Raw genomic sequence first — 19,871 nt, 5'->3', positions numbered from 1 at the left:
GTGCAAACTTAGCTGGACAGCACAGGTATTCCTATATCTGCCACCCAATTGTAGGACTCCTCAGAGGCATTTTTGTTCAATTTGGGTTTGTCATGCTTTCCTAAAAATAGCTTCAATGAGATTGCAAGATAATGCAGTTTTCCTTTTAACTTTTACCTAATTCAACTTACAGAAAAGTTGCAAAAAAAAAAAAAATTTACAAGTATTTCCCCTATACCTTTCAGAGATTCCCCAAATATTGCTTGCTTTGGGGGCACTGGGTGGCTCAGTGGTTGAGCATCTGCCTTCCGCTCAGGTTGTAATCCCAGGGTCCTGGAATCAAGTCCCGCATCAGGCTCCCCAAAGGAACCTGCCTCTCCTTCCGCCTGTGTCTGTACCTCTCTCTGTCTCTCACGAATAAATATTTTTAAAATATGTTGTTTGCTTTCTGAACCATTAAAGGTCAGTTACAGACATGGTACCTTATACACCTAAAAAACGTTGGTTTATATATTTTTTTATTTATTAAAAATTTTATTTATTGATTCATGAGACACCCAGAGAGAGAAAGAGGCAGAGACACAGGCAGAGGGAGAAGCAGGCCCCATGCAGGGAGCCCAACACAGGACTCGATCCCAGGTCTCCAGGATCCGGCCCTGGGCTGAAGGCAGTGCCATACCGCTGAGCCACCCAGGCTGCCCTGGTTTATATTTTCTAAAAATAAGAACATTGTCTTAAGTTACCATAGTATAATTACACAATTACTAAAATCTAAAGACTAAATTATACAATGCTAATTTTTTTTTTTAATGCAAAACTTTGCACCGCCCCCTGCCCCCCCACTCCACCCTGGGGAAGAGAGGCAGAGGTTTATGGCTGGCCTCCCTTCCTGTAGTTCATCATGTTTTGACAGTAGTTGCAATGCTGTTAGTTTGAGGCTAAGCAGAATGTTATGCTATTGACAGCCACTGTGGAGAGGAGACCACTGGGACACGGGTGTGAGGGCACAAAGCTTGGGATTAGACATATTATCACATGTCTAACACTGGCTGTGGCCTGGTCCAGCTCCTCCCAGCACAGAGTCTGAAGTGGCTGAGGCCTGACATGAAGACAGGCTCAGTGAGGAGGGAGGGGCTGGGTCTGACTATGCCTAGGGAAAAAGTCTCCCCCACTGCTCCCAGCCAATCTGAAAATAGAATTGCCAATTCTCAGCTGAAAAAGTATGGCAATGCTTAGATTTTTTATTATCTTAGACTTTTATATTATTATTATTATACAGACCTTTATTTATTTGCTAATTGTATTAAGTCCTTAGCAAAAGAAAATTCCGGATCATGCATGGCATTTAGTTGTCACAGCTCTTGCCTTTCATCTTAAATGCAAAACCTGGGGAAATGCTTAATGACCTATGTTGGAATAGGGCAGGCCAGTTACTTTGTAGAAGGTCCCTCACCTTGAATTTGTCTGAGGCTTCCTCCTGATTGCATTCACTGTAGGCACTCTTGGTAATGATTGTTTTAAAATGCAAGTTTATTGAATACATATAAGCTCATCTAGTAATGCAAATAGAAGTTACCTGTTCTTTTCAGACTGGAGAGGTTAGAAAGATCTTGAAGGACTGTCACTCAAGGCTGAACGTCTAAAGGATCCAGGTAACTTTCAAGAGAAGCCATTTAATGTGTAACACAGAGGGATACCTGAGTGGCTCAGCAGCTGAGCGTCTGTCTGCCTTTGGCCCAGGATCTTGGGATCGAGTCCAGCAATGGGCTCCCTGCAGGGAGCCTGCTTCTCCCTCTGCCTATGTCTCTGCCTCTCTTTCTGTGTCTCTCATGAATAAGTAAATAGAATCTTTAAAAATAAAAATAATTTTTAAAACAGAATTCAATTAAGGATAAAAACCAGATCTAAGAGTTATGTCAAATAGGAAATGGAGATCCACTTTCTCTTCCTTAAAATTATACTTTTCATAAAAGTGGTAAAGACATCGAGATTGCAAGCACATGTATTTAGGAGTAGAGGGTTTTTGGGAGGGACACCTTGAGCTGTTAATGGCTGAAAGGGATTCATAGGTAGCTTTAGGCTCAAAGCTTCAAGATCGCAAACTCAGACTCTGTAATACTTAATAGTTATAAGAATAGATGTATACTACTGCCAGTTAATGTAGAACTGGTACATTTAGGAGAAAAAAAAATTGATACATTTAATGTCAAGCCCCTGTGCAAGTAAGTATCTGTATTTTAAGATTTTATTTATTTATTCATGAGAGACACAGAGAGGCAGAGACATAGGCAGAGGGATCCCAGGACCCTGGGATCACGACCTGAGCTGAAGGCAGATGCTCAGCCACTGAGCCACTCAGGTATCCCAAGTGTCTGTATTCTTATGCACAATGCACATTCATGCATATACCTAATCAGGAGAAACAAAACATTACTGTAGAATGGCAGGTACATGAGTAATCTTTAACAAATAGTAATATTAGATGAAGTTGGCACTCTTGCCAATTAAGTGTCATACAAGTAAGAGTCCTTAGAAAACAAAGAAAAAAGAGGCAGAGAAAACATCCATGGCTGTCTTCATGGAACCAGGAAGGTTAAATCCCTAAGATACTCATTTAAAATGTTTCCAATGTAGGGGGAAAATCTAAAAAAAAGTGGTTTATTTTTCAACTTCCAGGAAATCCCCAAACTCAAGTTCTTTTGGCGTCAGTGATATCAGTAGCATGGTAATACTTAGATTTCTATTATCAGCTCAGAATATTGACTTTTAAGCTGGCATGTTATTTATCTACAACAAAAGGAAACATTTCTCTCCTCTCACCACTGCCATTGCCAGACCATGTTCTCTAGTCTTTTAAGATACAAATGAGAAGGTGAAACAGGAAAACTTCTATGAATTAAAAATAAAAATCAGGCCTGTTATTAGATCAGAACTTATTCAACCCAATCTCCTACACCATTTTAGCTACAGCTTGTACAATTATAGGTGATATTAGTCATCAAGATTGTGATGTATAATCAAGCTAAAGTAAGGAAGTTATATGCTATGTAATTTTAGTGTAATGCCATTCGGTAGTCATGGATTCATTCTTTAAATTAAATTGCCCATATGTAGTAAACATAGAAGATCTCCACTGGTTAGAATTTTCAGTAAACCAGGCCATATCTGGTTTCCTAACCTTTTTGGGTAAACAGGCCAATGTATTGAAAGTGCTATGCTAGTAAATAGAAATTAATAGAATCCTTACATTTATAGTGTTTGCCAGTTTCTATGGTATAAAAACTTGAGATGAGACATGATAAGTGTCACTAATAGTTTACCAACCAGCTCACAAAATTTCCTAAATACAAAATTTAACAATAAGCTCTGGAAAGCTAATACAAGCAGACCACCAGTTCTGAAGAAAACCTTCAAATAGAAGCACAGAGTCAAAAGATGAAAAACAGACAAGAGTTAAGAGAAAGGATACAGTGAAACGGTCTTATGTTTGGTTTTAGACCCAGAAGAAAAGGAAAGAAAAAGGGATAGGAGCCACCTTTGACAAGATATTACCAGAGAATTTCGCAGAACTGGTAAGAGACATCTATGTATACTGGAAGCCTTACAAACCCCAAGCAAAATTAAACATAACCCTTTTCTAAACACAGGATAGGAAAACTGCAGGGAAACCTGGGTGGCTCAGTGATTGAGCATCTTGCTTTCAGCTCAAGGTGTGATCCTGGGGTCTTAGGATCCAGTCTTGTGTCAGGTTCCCTGGATGGAGCCTGCTTCTCCCTCTGCCTATGTCTCTGCCTCTCTGTCTCTCACAGATAAATAAATAATATCTTTAAAAAATAAATAAACCCAGGATAGGAAAACTGTAGACAACCAGATCCAAAGAGAAAAATCCTAAAATCTGGAAGCAACCAGATAGGAAAAAGGCTTACTGCTTCCAAACAATTAGACTAAGAACTAACATTGGACCCTACATGACAGAATACAAAAGATACCAAACTTCAGACAGAATAACTGCCAAAGTAAAATTCTATAACTAATGAAGTTACCCTTGAAGAATAAAAATAAAGGGGGGAGGAATTAAGATGGCAGAGAAGTAGGGGAACTCTGGGCTTTCCTCAATCCTCAAACACAAGGTTAGATCACTTGAAACACCCAAGAAATTGATCTGAAGACTGGGAGAAGGATCTCCATAGATGGAGAGCCACGGTGGCAGGTGTGAGGTACATGGAAGTGAATTGGAGAGAGAAAACTGTGGTGCCATGAAGGAGAGGGAGAGAGGAGTAGAGAGAGTGTGGGGATTGGGTTCAGCAAGGGACTTGCTCAAAAATCTATATAAGCAATGTATCTGAACAAGAATTTAGAAAAAGAGTCATAAGAATACTAGCTGGACTTGAAAAAAAGCTTCCTAGAAGACACCAGAGAAACCCTTGCTGCAGAGATAAAGACCTAAAATTAGTCAGGCTGAAATAAAAAATGCTATAATTGAGATGCAAAATCAACTGGATATAATCACAATGAGGATTGAAGAAGCAAAAGAATAGGTGATATAAAAGATAAAATTATGGAAAATAATGAAGCTGAAAAAGAGAACTATCACGAAGGTAGTCTTAGGGGCCTCAGTGATTCCACATAATGAAATAGTATCTTAAGATCACTTTTTTTTAAATTTTTGTTTATTTATGATAGTCACACACAGAGAGAGAGAGAGAGAGAGGCAGAGACACAGGCGGAGGGAGAAGCAAGCTCCATGCACCGGGAACCCGATGTGGGATTCAATCCCGGGTCTCCAGGATCACGCCCTGGGCCAAAGGCAGGCGCCAAACCGCTGCGCCACCCAGGGATCCCGTATCTTAAGATCATAGGAAGCCCAGAAGACAACAGTGGGGGTGGGAGGGTGGAAGATTTGAACAAATTATAGCTGAGAACTTCCCTAATCTGGGAAGGGAAACAGGCATTCAAGTCCAAGAGGCACATATAATGTGCTTCCAAAAAAAAAAAAAAAAAATCAACAAAAACAGGTCAATACCATGACATATCATAGTGAAACTTGCAAAATACAAAGATGAAGAAAGAATTCTGAAAGCAGCTAGAGACAAAAAGGTCCTCAACCCGCAAGGGTAGACACATAAAGTAAATAGTAAATCTGTCCACTAAAACTTGGCAGTCCAGAAGAAAGTGGCAGGAAATATTTAAACTGCTACATGGGAAAATTATGCAGCCATGAATACTTTACCCAGTGAAGCAGTCATTCATAATAGGAGAAAGTTTCCAAGATTAAAAAAAAAATTAAACTAAAGGGGTTTGTGACCACTAAATCAGCTCTGCAAGAATAACAGTAAAGAAAATTTTTAGACAAACAGGAAGAATGCTACAAGCCAGTTACACTAAAGGAGCCATTGAAGAAAAATTTCAGGCTGGAAAATTTGATCAGATGGAAGCATAAAAGTGAAGGAACAAAGCAGAATAAAAACAAATGAATCTAAATATAAAAATAGGGATCCCTGGGTGGCGCAGTGGTTTAGCATCTGCCTTTGGCCCAGGGCGTGATCCTGGAGACCCGGGATCAAATCCCACGTCGGGCTCCCGGTGCATGGAGCCTGCTTCTCCCTCTGCCTGTGTCTCTGCCTCTTTGTCTGTCTCTGTGACTATCATAAATAAAAAATAAAAATAAAAAAATAAATATAAAAATAGCAATGACTTATGCAGTTCAAAATAATACATATAGAACAAAAATATTTGCCAATAAGCATGTAAGTCAGGTGAGGTATAAATGGACTCAAAGTATGTTAAGGTCCTAAGATTGTCAGCAAAAAGGTAAAGCATCAATTAGCATTAGCTTTCCAAATAATAATTGGATTCAATGCAGTCCCTTCCAATCTAAGTCTCAGCTGCCTTTTTTTGTGGAAATCAATCAAGCTGAGTCTAAAATTCATGCAAAAGACCCAGATTAGGGACTCCTGGGTGGGTCAATGGTTGAGCATCTGCCTTTGGCTCAAGGCATGATCCTGGGATCAAGTCCCACATCAAGCTCCCTGCAGTGAGCCTGCTTCTCCCTCTGCCTAGGTCTCTGCCTCTCTGTGTCCCTTAAGAATAAATATATGAAATCTTTTAAAAAATGACTCAGATTAGCCAAAACAACTTTGAAAAAAGAACAAATTTAAGGGCTAATCTATCTGATTGAGACTATCATGAAGGGACAGTGATCAACACAAAACATTGACATAGAGATAGAAAATATCAATGGAAAAAAAGATCAATGGAATAGAGTCCAGAAAAGCTCATGTACATATGAACAGAGTTTTAAAAACACAGTGTGCCAAATTAATGCATTGGAGAAAAGATGATCTTTTCAATACATAATCCTGAAACCGCTGGATATCCATATGAACAAAATACTTACATAATTAAAAAAAATCATAAAACCAAATGTTAAATCTAAAACTATCATGTCTAGAGGAAATCCTAAAAAGAAAATATAAGGTTAGGTTAGGCAAAAAGGTCTTAAATAGGGCATGAAAAAACATAAGAAAAAAAATCAATATATTTAATTTCAAAATTAAATACTTCTGCTCTTTCTTAAGAAATGAAAAGACAGGCAGCCTGGGTGGCTCAGCAGTTTAGCGCCACCTTCAGCCCAGGGCCTGATCTTGGAGACCTGAGATCGAGTCCCACATCAGTCTCCCTGCATGGAGTTGGCTTCTCCCTCTGCCTGTGCCTGTGTCTCTGTCTCTCTCTCGCTCATGAATAAAATATAAAATCTTTAAAAAAGAAAAATGAAAATACAAGCCACAGACTGAAGGGAGAGCTTTACAAAGACTGTATCTGAAAAGAACCTGTAGTCAGAACATGTGAAGAACCCTCAGAACAAAGCAATAAGAAAACTTAATTTTTAAGATGTACTAAGGGTTCAGACAGATACTTCAGCAATGAAGATCTACAAATGGCAAAAGAAAATGGATGAAAGACCTAAATGTGAGACAGGAATCCATCAAAATCCTAGAGGAGAACCAGGCAGCAACCTTTGTGACCTCAGCTGCTGCAACTTCTTGCTAGACGGGTCTCCAAAGGCAAGGGAAACAAAAGTAAAAATGAACTATTGAGACTTCAACAAGACAAAAAGCTTTTGCACAGCAAAGGAAACAGTCAACAAAACCAAAAGGCAACCTACAGAATGGGATGAGATATTTGCAAATGTCTTATCAGATAAAGGGCTAGTATCCAAGATCTATGAAGAACTTATCAAACACCCAAAAAAAGAAAAAAAAAAAAGTCCAGTCAAAAAGTGGCCAAAAGACATGAACAGATATTTTTCCAAAAAAGACATACAAATGGCCAATAGACACAAAAAATGCTCAACATCATTCAGCATCAGGGAAATATAAATCAAAACCACAATGAGATACCACCTCCTAACAATCAGAATAGCTTAAATTACCACTCAGGAAACGACAGATGTTGATGAGGATGCAGAGAAAGGGGAACCCTCTCCCTGTTGGTGGGACTGCAAACTGATACAGCCACTCTGGAAAACAGTATGAGTTTTCTCAAGAAGTTAAAAATAGAGCTACCCTATGACCCAGCAATTGCACTCCTGGGTGTCTATCCAGAGGATACAAGCACAGTGATTCAAAGGGGCACCTGCACTCCAGCGTTTATAGCAGCAATGTCCACAATAACCAAACTACAGAAAGACCCTAAATATCCATGGACAGATGAATGGATAGCAAAAATGTGACACACAAACACAGACACACACACACACACACACACACACACACAGGAATATTACTCAGCCATTAAAAGAATGAAATCTTGCCATTTGCAACAATGAAGATAAAACTAGAGGGTATTGTGCTAAGTGAAGTAAGTCCATCAATAGGACAAATACTACATGATTTCATTCATTAGAATTTAAGAGGAAAAAACAACAGTCGAAGATAGGGGAGGGTAAGGAAAATAAGATAAAAACAGAGGGAGACAAACCATATGAGACTCTTAACCATAGGAAACAAACTGAGGGTTGCTGGAGGTGGGGGGGGGGATGGAGTAATTGGGTGATGGGCATTAAAGGGGCACTTGAGGGGCACCTGGGCGGCTCAGTCAGTTAAGTGTCTAACTTAGGCTCAGGTCATGAATCTAGGACCCTGGAATTGAGCCCCATATCAAGCTCCCCAAGCAGAGAGTCTGCTTCTCCCTCTCTCTCTCCTTCTTCCCCATCTTCTGTTCACAGTCTCACGCTCTCACATGTGTACATGCTCACTCTCTCAAATAAGTAAAATCTTAAAGGGGAGGCACTTCAAGTAATGAGCATTGGATATTGTATGCAACCAATGAATCACTAAATTCTACCTCTGAAAATAATAATATGTTAAATTGAATTTAAATTTAAAAAGTAAAATAAGAGACAGGTACAGGGGTGCCTGGGTGGCTCAGTCACTTAAGCCTCTGACTCTTGGTTTCAGCTCAGGTCCCGATCTCAGGGTTGTGGGATCAAGCCCCACATTGAGCTCTGTGCTCAGCACGGAGTCTGCGGGGGGATTCTTTTTCTACCCTCTTCCTCCCTCTCTGCTCCTTTCCTGTTCCATACACACACTCCAAAATAAAAAAAAAATCTTTAAAAAAACTCAAAAAAAAAAAAAAAGCAGGTGTAGAACAGCATGCATAATATGCTACTAGGTAAAGGGAGGGACAGTGAGAAAGGAGGACAATGAAGACTACTCACAGAGGTGAAGAGGATATCTGTAGTAGAACAAAACATTCCTTTCTGTGGAGGGGGAAAAAAAGTTAAAAGGGGAAAAGTAGTAAGGGATGTTTACAAGAGAGGATATCCAAATGGCCAAAACATATGAAAATGTGTTCAGCCTTATTAGTAATCAGGAAAGCACAAATTAAAACCAACATGAGAGGGGACACCTGGGTGGCTCAGTGGTTGAGCATCTGTCATGATCCTGAGGTCCTGGGATCGAGTCCCACATTGGACTCCCCACAGGGAGCCTGCTTCTCCCTCTGCCTATGTCTCTGCCTCTCTGTGTCTCTCATTAATAAATGAATAAAATCTTTTTTATTACAAAAAAAAATAAAACCAGCATGAGATACCATGACAGACTTCCTGAATGGCTCATGTTTGAAAGACTGATAATACCAAGTGTCGGTGAAGATGCAAAGTAACTAGCTCTCCTACACCGCTGGTTGGACTATAAATTGCTGTGGCCCCTTTGAAAACAGTTTGGCAGTATCCACAGAAATTCGAGATATTCCTGCTCTGACTCAGCAATTCCACTCCCAGGTATATAAGCAAGAGAAACGTGTTACATATTCACCAAGATACATGCATAAAATGGTTTCCAGGAGCCTTATCTTTCATAGTCCCTCTAAGTTCTGCACACCCAATTTTTTTATTTATTTATTTATTTTTATTTTTTTTATTTTTTTTTATGATAGTCACAGAGAGAGAGAGAAAGAGAGGCAGAGACACAGGCAGAGGGAGAAGCAGGCTCCATGCACCGGGAGCCCGACATGGGATTCGATCCCGGGTCTCCAGGATCGCACCCTGGGCCAAAGGCAGGCACTAAACCACTGCGCCACCCAGGGATCCCTGCACACCCAATTTTAACATACGCGGAAGGGCTGTCCCACACCACCAAACAATCCTCCAGCAGCACCAGCTGGGTATCCTACAATTCAACTCAAATCTGATGTGGAGCAAGAGAGCTCCCTAACTACAGACTCCAACAGCCAAGACCAGAAATAGGGAAGACTGTTTAACCCATGCTCTAACTAAAACTCATTGTGCTTATTTCTTATCACACTTTGAGGCACTGATGAACATATTTTACAAGGACTGGAATATCCCAACCACCAGACCAGAAAAGCCCTGATAGCAACAGAAAGCCTAGAAGGCCACACCCCCCACACTGCCTTCCCTGCCCAGGATCATGGGCTGGATACACACCAGTCCCCACCCATGCTCCCTGACTGCTCTCTTGCAGGTACCCCCCTCAACCCCTCTATAAAATTCTAGGTGTCCATCATGTGGGCACACAGGTCGGTTGTTAAGACTTGAAGCCTGCTACCTCCCCCTGGCTGCTGCCACCTGAAATTTCTCCCTTTCACTTTTCCAAACCCATTGAGTTATTGGCTTCTCTTATGAAGCATTTATCTGAGTTTGCCGGGCAACACTGTTGGCAAACCCAGCCAGGAGCCACGCTCTCAATTTGTCCAGTCACCTCAGGACTTCTCCATGGGAACTGGTGGCCATGGCAGCGCCAAACTCACCTGTTCATTTCCTGCATGAGCAGATCATTCAGCAACACCAACACTATCTTCTCAGAGTCAGTGTCCGATTCCACGGGTCAAAGGCCCAATCCCACAAGATTGCCCCCTGCTTCAGATGCAACTGCAAGCCCAGGCTACAGATGGGAGGTTCCCACAACCTCATCTTTGGGTGTGATTAATTGGCTAGAGTGGCTCACAGAATTCTGGAAACTCACCTACTCACTGGATTACTGGTTCATTACACAGGGTACTAAAAGGCACCTGAACAGGCACATGCAGTGAGGCCCCAAACAAAGTAGCTTCTGTCCTTATAGAGTTTGGGGCCCAATGTGGTGGCATATGAAGTATTCCATTTCCCCAACCCAGGAATTTGCTGAACCCACACTTTCTTTCTTTTTTTAAAAGATTTTATTTATTTATTCATGAGAGACAAAGAGAGAAGCAGAGACAAAGGCAGAGGGAGAAGCAGGCTCCCTGCGGGGAACCCAATGCAGGACTAGATCCTGGAACCCCAGGATCATGCCCTGAGCCAAAGGCAGTTGCTCAACCCCTGAGCCACCAGGTATGTCTCCCTCTGCCCCCATCCTTTTTTTTTTTATTTAAACAAAGTCTTCATTACATAAGCCTGACTGCAAATCTTTGTTCATCAAGGATTAATTCAACTTTACTTCCCTCCCTGGCAATTAAGGGAGTGGGAATGAAAGTTCCAACCCTCTATTCACTACTGGTTCTCCTGTCAACAGCTCCCATCCTTCAGTGCATTGCTAAAGCCACCTTGTTAACAAACCCTACTGTGATAGAAAGGGGCTCATTTCACCTAAATGAGGGAGTCTAAAGGGATTTCAAGAATGGAGCACAACAAAAAAACAAATATAGTAACAAAAGATACTCCTATCACTCAGAAAATACCAAGTATTTTAGGAGTTATGTGCCAGAATGTGAGACAAAGACCAAATATTTAGAAGAATTAGATGTTTTGACATCTGAACAACCAAATACTAGTTCTCATAAATCACATTATCACGGGCCCAAATGGAAAACTGCTCAAGTGTTCACCAACAGTAGAATGGATATGTATATTACGGCATCTTTACAAAAGGGAATCACACACTCAACAATAAAAATTAATCACAGGGCAGCCCCGGGTGGCTCAGCGATTTAGCACTGCCTTCAGCCCAGGGCCTGATCCTGGAGACCTGGGATCGAGTCCCAGGTCGGGCTCCCTGCGTGGAAATTGCTTCTCTCTCTGCTTCTGTCTCTGCCTCTGTGTGTGTGTGTGTGTCTCTCATGAATAAATAAATAAAATCTTAAAAAAAAAAAAGTTAATCACAGCTCTACACAAATGTATGAATCTAAGCAAAGAAGTGCAATACAAGAGTGTTTGTAAACTGTGAATCCAGGAATGCAACAAACACCAACATCTAGAGATGCACATCTAGGTGATCAAACTCTACAGCAAGACAGGGATCATCCTAATAATCAGGCTAGTGGGCACCTTTCCAGGAGAAGTTGTGATGAACAGGGCTTATGGGTGGTGGAGCATTCTAGGTCTTGACCTGGAGGATGGGTTCCGTGTACACTTTAGGATTTACTTAAGCAGAGCATTATGTGGTCTGTTCTTTTCTATATGTGCCATGTTTCAACATAGAAATATTTAGGATATACAGTGAGAAATCCTGCCACCACCCATCCTTTTCCTCTGCCACCCCCTTCCCACAACCTCAGATGCAAAACCACTTTTATTAGTTTTCTATGTATCCTTCCATAAGTTTTTTAATTCATATAGGAGGACAGAGAGATATACATCCTGCCAACTCTCTTTTACACAAGATGTAAGTATATAGCTGTTTTCCACCTTGATATTTGTGGAATTTTGTTTGCTTGGTCTTTTAGTTACAAATTCATCTTTCCACATTAATCTATGACTGCATAGCTTTCCACTGTATCTATGCACATGGCTAATCCTCTACTGAGGGACATTTGGGTCGTTTCTAATTCTATGAAAAGAATACTACAACTAATACATTCTCATATACATAATTTCATACAAGTACACATACAATGTAGGATTAGCCCCAGAAACTGAATTGCTGTAACAATGAATGTGTGCATTTGTAACTTTGACATTTTCAATAGGGAACCAATTTGCACTTACACCAGCCATGTATGAAAATGCCTATTTCCCCACCGTCCTGCCAGCAAGTGCTCAACCTGGCATTTTTTTTGCCAATCTGACAACTCTGCAAAGGGGAGTCTGCTTCTTCCTCTGCCCCTCCCCCCGCTCATGCTTGTTCTCTTAAAATCTTTATTTTTTAAAAAGATTTTATTTACTTATTTGACAGAGCACAAGCACAGGGAGCAGTAGGAAGAGAGAAATGGAGAAGTAGGCTTCCTGCTGGGCAGGGAGCCCAATGTGGGACTCGTTCCCAGGACCCTGGGATCATGACCCAAGCCAAGGCAGACACTTAACCAACTGAGCCACCCAGGAGTCCCTCAAATAAAATCTTAAAAAAACAAAACAAAACAAAAAAAAAAAAAAAAAAACAAGGCAACCTGAAGAAAAGAGCTATAATATCTATCACAGAATAAGGGTAAAAGGCTAATGTCCCAATATGTAAAGAACTAGAAACTGAGAAGTAAAACAAACTCAAAAGAAAGATATGTGAAGAACATGAAGAGTTCATAGAAAGGAAACAAAAATGGCTCTTAAACATATGGGAAGTTGGGACTCAACTTTACACATAATAAAAGTAAACTTGGGGCACCTGGGTGGCTCAGTGATTGAAGGTCCGCCTTTGGCTCAGGTCATGATCCCGGGGTCCTGGGATCAAGAACCACATCAGGCTCCCCACAGGGAGCCTGATTCTCCCTCTATATCTCTGCCTCTCTCTGTAGGTCTCGCATGAATAAAATCTCTTTAAAAAATACAGGTATTAACCAAGGTTGTGATGACATGGTGAATACATATTCCCATTGAATTTAGTGGACAAAATCAGAGCAACAAAGACCTGTGGATAGGATCAGATGTACAGTTTGGAAAGGAATGAAAGAACAACGTGAATTGTAGAGGTGCCAGAGAACCAGGTGTTTTATTTTCTCCAAAAAAGGTATTTCCCCCTCGATTTATCTTTCTCTCATTTGATCCACAATGTTGAGTACCTCCTGGGGGCAAACCCAGGTGAACCCCTACTGAGCTGTGGGTGAATATCATTTGGAGGAAATCTGAACAAACATAACTAAAGAGAAGTTATTTCTTTCAGTGGTGTGTTTTAGTGGAAAGGACACGGAAGAATATGAAACTTGTGTTTTGCACTTTATTCATTGAATAACCTAGGACAAACGCCTTAATCCTTGTCCAAACCCTAGTTTCTTCATCTGTAATATCAAGGAACAGTTGTTCTTCCATCTACACCCATGATTGGGTTAAGAATTCAATGAGCTAGTTGATGCAAAAAGGCTTTTTTAAGACAGAGAAGTAGGATTCAGACTCTTGGGGTTGGGGGAGGAGCCATAGGCTCTAATCCAGCATCTTCGTTTTACTATATGGAAACTGCCAACATGGGAGGGTCTGAAAGCCTTAGCAAAAGGCAGAGTTGGAATTGGAACACTAACTTCCTGATGCTAAACTTAGTGCTTTTTCCAAGCTGCATCGGCAAACTTGGCATGACATTATAAGTCATCAGCAAGTTGACAGGACAGTGAGGCTAGAGCATCACTCCGTCACATGGTCCGGTGTGTGTCACCAACTGTGTACTTTGGATCAAGGCCCTTCTTCCCTCCAGGTTTATCAAACCAAAGTAGTTGGGCTGAACTGATTCTATGTGGCCTTCCAGCAATTATATTCCAGAGTGTTCAGTCAATGCAAATATTCTCATTCTCCCCACATACCCCTTTTACTTATTGCATAAATCACAAGCCACAGAATGGGCACATTGGTTATAGGCATTCCCAACCCCACCCTCATCTTCCAGGGCTTCTTCTCCTTGCCTTTGGATCAAGTCTAAATTCCTTTTCTGGACACATTCAAGATCCTACCAAACTGCCTTTCTGATTTCATCACTAACTCACTGGAACTTCTTAGCCCACTGTGCTTCTCACCATCCCCAAATACTCCCGCCACCTTCCCACTTCCATGCATTAATGCTATTCCTGAATTGCCATCCTTAATGAAGAACTAAGAATGGAGTCAAAGGACCTGGACCTAGTATTTACCGCTGTACTCTCTCTGAACTGGAGTTCTCATTTATAAATCTCCCTATCCTCTAAGACTCAGATCTTATTTCAAATAGGATACAACCAGGGGCGCCTGGCTGGCTCTTGATCTACGGGGTTGTGAGTTCAAGCCCCATGTTGGGTGTAGAGATTAAAGATAATTTTTTTTTTAAATAAGTGGGACACATCCATACCTTGGAATTAGTGTAGACAATAAAAAGACTGGGGATAGATCCCATGTAGGAGTATGGAAAGGGCACCCAGAATCCATCAGTTAGTGAAAGAAAATAGTCACAGAACAAAATGTGCTGTGTTGATCCTGCTTGGGTAGAGGATAGGAATTCTATGCTCTGATGTGCTAGGGGCCTTACGCATGGACTCAGAGACAAGGCAGAGAAGAGCAAGCGTCTTGTCTTGTCTTGCCTTGCCTTTTCATACCGTGGGGTTCAGCCTGATTTCTAGCTTATCTTGTGTGTTACTTTACTTAAAATGTAACTTAAAATGGGTAATGGTATCTAACTCATGAGTTAGTTGAAAATTAAGCAGTAAAAAAAAAAAGTCTGTATAAGACACTTCTGCAGAATAGAACACAATTCACTGATAGTCCTTTTATCATTCTAAATAGCACCATTTATTGAACTCTTTTTTTTATTGAACTCTATTCTAAAATTAAATGAGAACAGCCCAATTTAGAACTTTCATCTTTCATATTTTTGATAGTTTGAAACAGCAGACTAGCCGCAGTCCAAGGATGCCATGCAGGCCACAGAGAGCTTGGCGGACTCCTCTGTAGGACCACCCTAAGACCACACCACCATCTAATGGGGCTCCTTCTTCTAATCTTGACCCTGGCTGTTCTCTCTATAGCAGTTACAGGGAACAGGCAAAAATGTAAACCAGATACGTCCCTCATGACTTTCTAACAGCTGCCAACTCAGCCAAAGCCAAATTCCTTACAAGGCCCAATAAGGCCTTATGTAACCTGCCTCTGCCAATAGCCCTCAGCACACTTCTTTGCCCTCCTTGGGAGCCACACGTGGACACTAACACCTGGCTCCCCCAGGGCCTCTGTACATGCTCATTCCATGACCTGAACCTCATCCTCACTTACCTGAGTGGCTCACTGCTTCAGGGCATTATTGAAAAGTCACCTTCTCAGGGGAAACTTTGCTGGTCACCCACTTTTTTTTTTTTTTTTAAGATTTTATTTATTTATTCATGAGAGACACGGGGGGGGCGGGGGGAGACACAGGCAGAGGGAGAAGCAGGCTCCATGCAGGAGCCCGATGTGGGACTTGATCCCGGGACTCCAGGATCACACCCTGGGTGGAAGGCAGGCACTAAACCGCTGAGCCACCCAGGGATTCCCCCCGCCACTTTCATATTACACACACACACACACACACACACACACACACACGCACACACACACACATGCACACAGAGAGACACTCTATTCCCCTTTCTTGGTTTATTTACCTCCATAGTCCTCTTCACTATAGATCTTATTTATTCCTCCATGGGAACAGAGAAACTTCATTTTGTTCACTGCTGTATCCCCAGGCCCTACAACAGTATGTGGCACCTAGAAGGTGCTAGATAAATATTTATAGAATTCTGGCCCCCGGGAGATGGGATACTGAGTTAAACTAGTTCACTTAGATACCTGCCCAAAGAAAAGGTAGGGAGGTGTGATGGTAGAAAAAGAAACAAAGACTAGACTTTGTTGTGGGTTGTAGTCTTCAAGGATTCCTGTAGGATTCTTGAGGTATCCAGATTCTAACACTTACAGCTCCCACAGGACGCCCTTTCATGTTCACCACCATGCTTTGCTCTGGTTAGTTACTTCCCTCTGACAACTGTAAACACCCTCACCCAAGATATAAGCGAGCCATCATCTTTCAAACATATGTTGATTATCTTTACAGCAGCTAGCCCCTCAAGGTCCTGGAAGCCTTGCTTCCAAATTTCTTAAAGATTTACACTATTCCTAAGTCCCACTCATAAAAAGTATATACAGTTGCAGTCACTCCTCACAATCCTAGTGCAGCTCTTTCTGCTCACAGGTCCTATCCTCATGTTATATAAGAGAAGCACCTTTCTGCACTGAAAAGGTCTCAAGATTTCTTTCTTGACCATTTGTTCTCAGCCCCACAGCAGATGGGCCAACCACTTTTGGAAGATACTTTTTAATATTGGAGGAGTGTGTATGTAATGAAAGCAGGAAGAGAACCAGCCAGAAGAGACAATCACTTAAACAAGAGTTTAGGCATGAGTCATGCCTTCACTAATTGTCATAAAGAGCTTCCAACAGTCATACAAGGTCTTACAAGGTTTAGCATTATAGCTCTCCCAGAGGGAGACGAGGGAGCATTCTTGCAACAAGTGAACACAGAATGGATACAAGTGGTAAGATAGATAGTAGGATAAAGCAAGTGAAGTTCAACATTACTCTGGGTATGGTCATTTTTCCAGGGTGGGAAACAGGATGCATTCCCTGAGTAGATGGAATCAGATTAGACATAGATTTTACCTCTCCTCTGAGGATGCCACTGGGGTTCCAGCCCTCGTGCCAGGGTTGCTGGGAGCTTCACAGCTCTGCTCACCCAGCTCGTGGCTCAGGACTCTGCTTATATCTGTCCAGACCACAAATAGGAAGCCCCTGAGAAGGGGACAGTGGGAGGACCAATAAGTCAATGAGTGACTGTCTCGCTGGTGTAGTAGAGTTGGTCACTGCGGGGCAGGACCCCCACCTTTGTGTGAGTCATGAGCACACCGTGAGCAGGAGAAAGGACCCTTAGACACCTCTGACACCCAAATAGGAGAAGCTGCACTTTCTTTAACATACCTGTACACAGTGCTTGTGTTTGGCCAGGTCAGTGCGGGATGCTCTTTGTATTGCTTGAGGCCTGATCTTCTAGAGCTGGTTGAAATCACTCCTGAAGAATTAAATTCCAAATCTTAACTATTCTAGAAGATCAGACCTCCTCTGTAACCTCTAATTTCCCCTCCCCTGTTAGATCTCAAATGTAGTCCTCTCCCAGTCTCCAGTTGGAAGGTGTTCGTTGGGGTGGGGGTGCAGGGGGAAACTCTTCTATTTCTTCTGGAGGTGTTAAATTTCGGGAAGCCTAAGTTAGTGTTCATTTATTTACCTCCACCCATGCTTTTCCTAAAAAGAATTAGTATATAAAATATACTAAAGTAACAAAAACTAGGGATGAGTAAGAAAGCATCAGCAAAGGAACAGGAAGGACAAGACAAACAATGGAATCCAGAATGCATACCAGGAAGTCTTAGGCCTTTAATAAAAAGGTTACAAATCCAATTCTAAATCTTCTAACTGGGGATCCCTGGGTGGCTCAGCAGTTTAGCACCTGCCTTTGGCCCAGGGCATGGTCCTAGAGTCCCGGGATCGAGTCCCACATCGGGCTCCCTGCATGGAGCCTGCTTCTCCCTCTGCCTGTAACTCTGCCTGTGTGTGTGTGTGTGTGTGTGTGTGTGTGTGTGTGTGTATGTGTGTGTGTGCGCGCGCGGGTGTGTCTCATGAATAAACAAAATCTTTAAAAAAAAAAATCTTCTAACTGGAAGGAAAAAAAGAAACCCCACAGAGTAACATGAATCCCGGGGTCTGATTCAAAAAATAAAATGCCTTGGGAAACATACCCAACAGGAGAAAATTTTCTACAGGTATGTAATGAATGAATGAGGTCTCAACAAGCTTTTGTTTTGTTCTTAAGATTTTACCTATTGGAGGTAGGGGGACCTGAGGGGTCGTTGGAGGGGGGGCTTGGTGGGGGAGCTGAGGGGAAGAGGGAGAGTCGAGCAGACTCCTCACTGAGCATGGAGCCTGACATGGGGCTCCATCTCAAGACCCTGAGCCCATGACCTGAGCTCAAACCTAGAGTCACTAACTCAACCAGCTGAGCCCCCGAGGCACCCCTCAGCAAGGTCTTTAGAATGGACAAAATGACAGTTTCACAGAAATACCCAGAAGATACCTCAAGGAAAACCATGGCCATCTCTCCAGAGTCCCCTGTTAACCGCAATTCTAGCAAGTCTGGGCTCCAGAGCACCTGCTAGTCTGGCCACCAGCCTTAAGCCCAGAGAGGGGTTCGGTTGGGGTGGGGGTGCAGGGAGGACTATTTTGATTGTCATCACTGTGGTTTTAAAGTTAAAGCCTTTAGGAGGGGCCTGGGGCTTCAATTCCTCACCCTCTATTGACTTTTCCTCCAGTGGCTTCATATATTTATTTTGCCTAACTGGCCCCAAAGGCATTGCCTTAGAGACTCAGTCATTCATCTACTCATCCAGTAGATATTTTCGAGCACTTTTAGTTTGGCACTCTTCTCTACAAGTAAGCAAATAACCTGCCTCAGGAAGCTTAAATCCTCGTGGAAATCAATAGGCAACAGATAACAAGTGATCCATCAGAAGGGTCAGGGATACGGCAAATAAAAAGGGGAGGAAGGGCCAGAGAGAGGAAAAATGTATGGAATTACCAGGAAAGTGCCTAAGGAAGATCACATTTGAATAAGCACCAGAAAAAGAGAAAGCTGTGGCTCTCTAGGGGAAAGGCAAGTACAAAGGCCCTGAGGTAGGGAGGGGCTTGCCTCAGAGGACCAGCACACAACCAACCGTGAGCAGAGGAAAAGGCACGGGTGAGCTCTAAAGAGAGAAGAAACAGTAAAAGGGTAGGGCACAAAACACAGGATCTGCTAGATCATTGCAGGTATTTCAGAGGAAGCCACTGGAGGGATTTGAGGGGTAACAGGACATCACGTAAGGATGTTGCCTGCTCAGACCCACCAAAGATCAGCTAACAGAGCATTACAATCACCCCCTGATTTAGAAAAACAGTAGTTGTAGCTTCTTCAAGAAGTTTCCTATAAATATGTTGGCTTCCAGACTTTGTGGTGGTATCACTGGCCTATTAGTAGTAGGTGCCCTCAGGGCGAGCCAGTGGGATCTAGTGGTCAGCAGAGCTGAGAGCGTGAACCGAAGAACCAGGCCAAAAAATGATCCCGGTGGAGACAGGGACTCCTCCCCTTCAGAGGTGAAGGGGGAAAGCCCTCGCCCCTACAACTACAAAGTGTTGGCTGGAAAATGTTCAAGTGGCAGGCCAAGGGAACTTTCATCTCTTAAAAAAATAAAATAAAATAAAATAAAATAAAGGAGGGGTGCATCTTTGGAATACTTGGAGCAAAATTACTTCCTGGGGAGCCCTCCAAGACAAAGGAGCCACAAAACAAACTGGAAGGTAACTTAAAGCAAAGACCGGCTTCCTAGGATCAAAAGAACCAGTTTAAAAAAAAAAAAAAAAAATTGGAGTAAAAGCCAGAGAGCCTGAGTTGGTCATGGGCCTGAGAGAACAATAGCCCCTTTGTCTTACCTGAAAGGGAACAGTTCCC

Source organism: Canis aureus, chromosome 32 (assembly GCF_053574225.1).
Source record: "Canis aureus isolate CA01 chromosome 32, VMU_Caureus_v.1.0, whole genome shotgun sequence".
NCBI lineage: Eukaryota > Metazoa > Chordata > Mammalia > Carnivora > Canidae > Canis > Canis aureus.
This window is presented reverse-complemented; position numbering follows the sequence as displayed.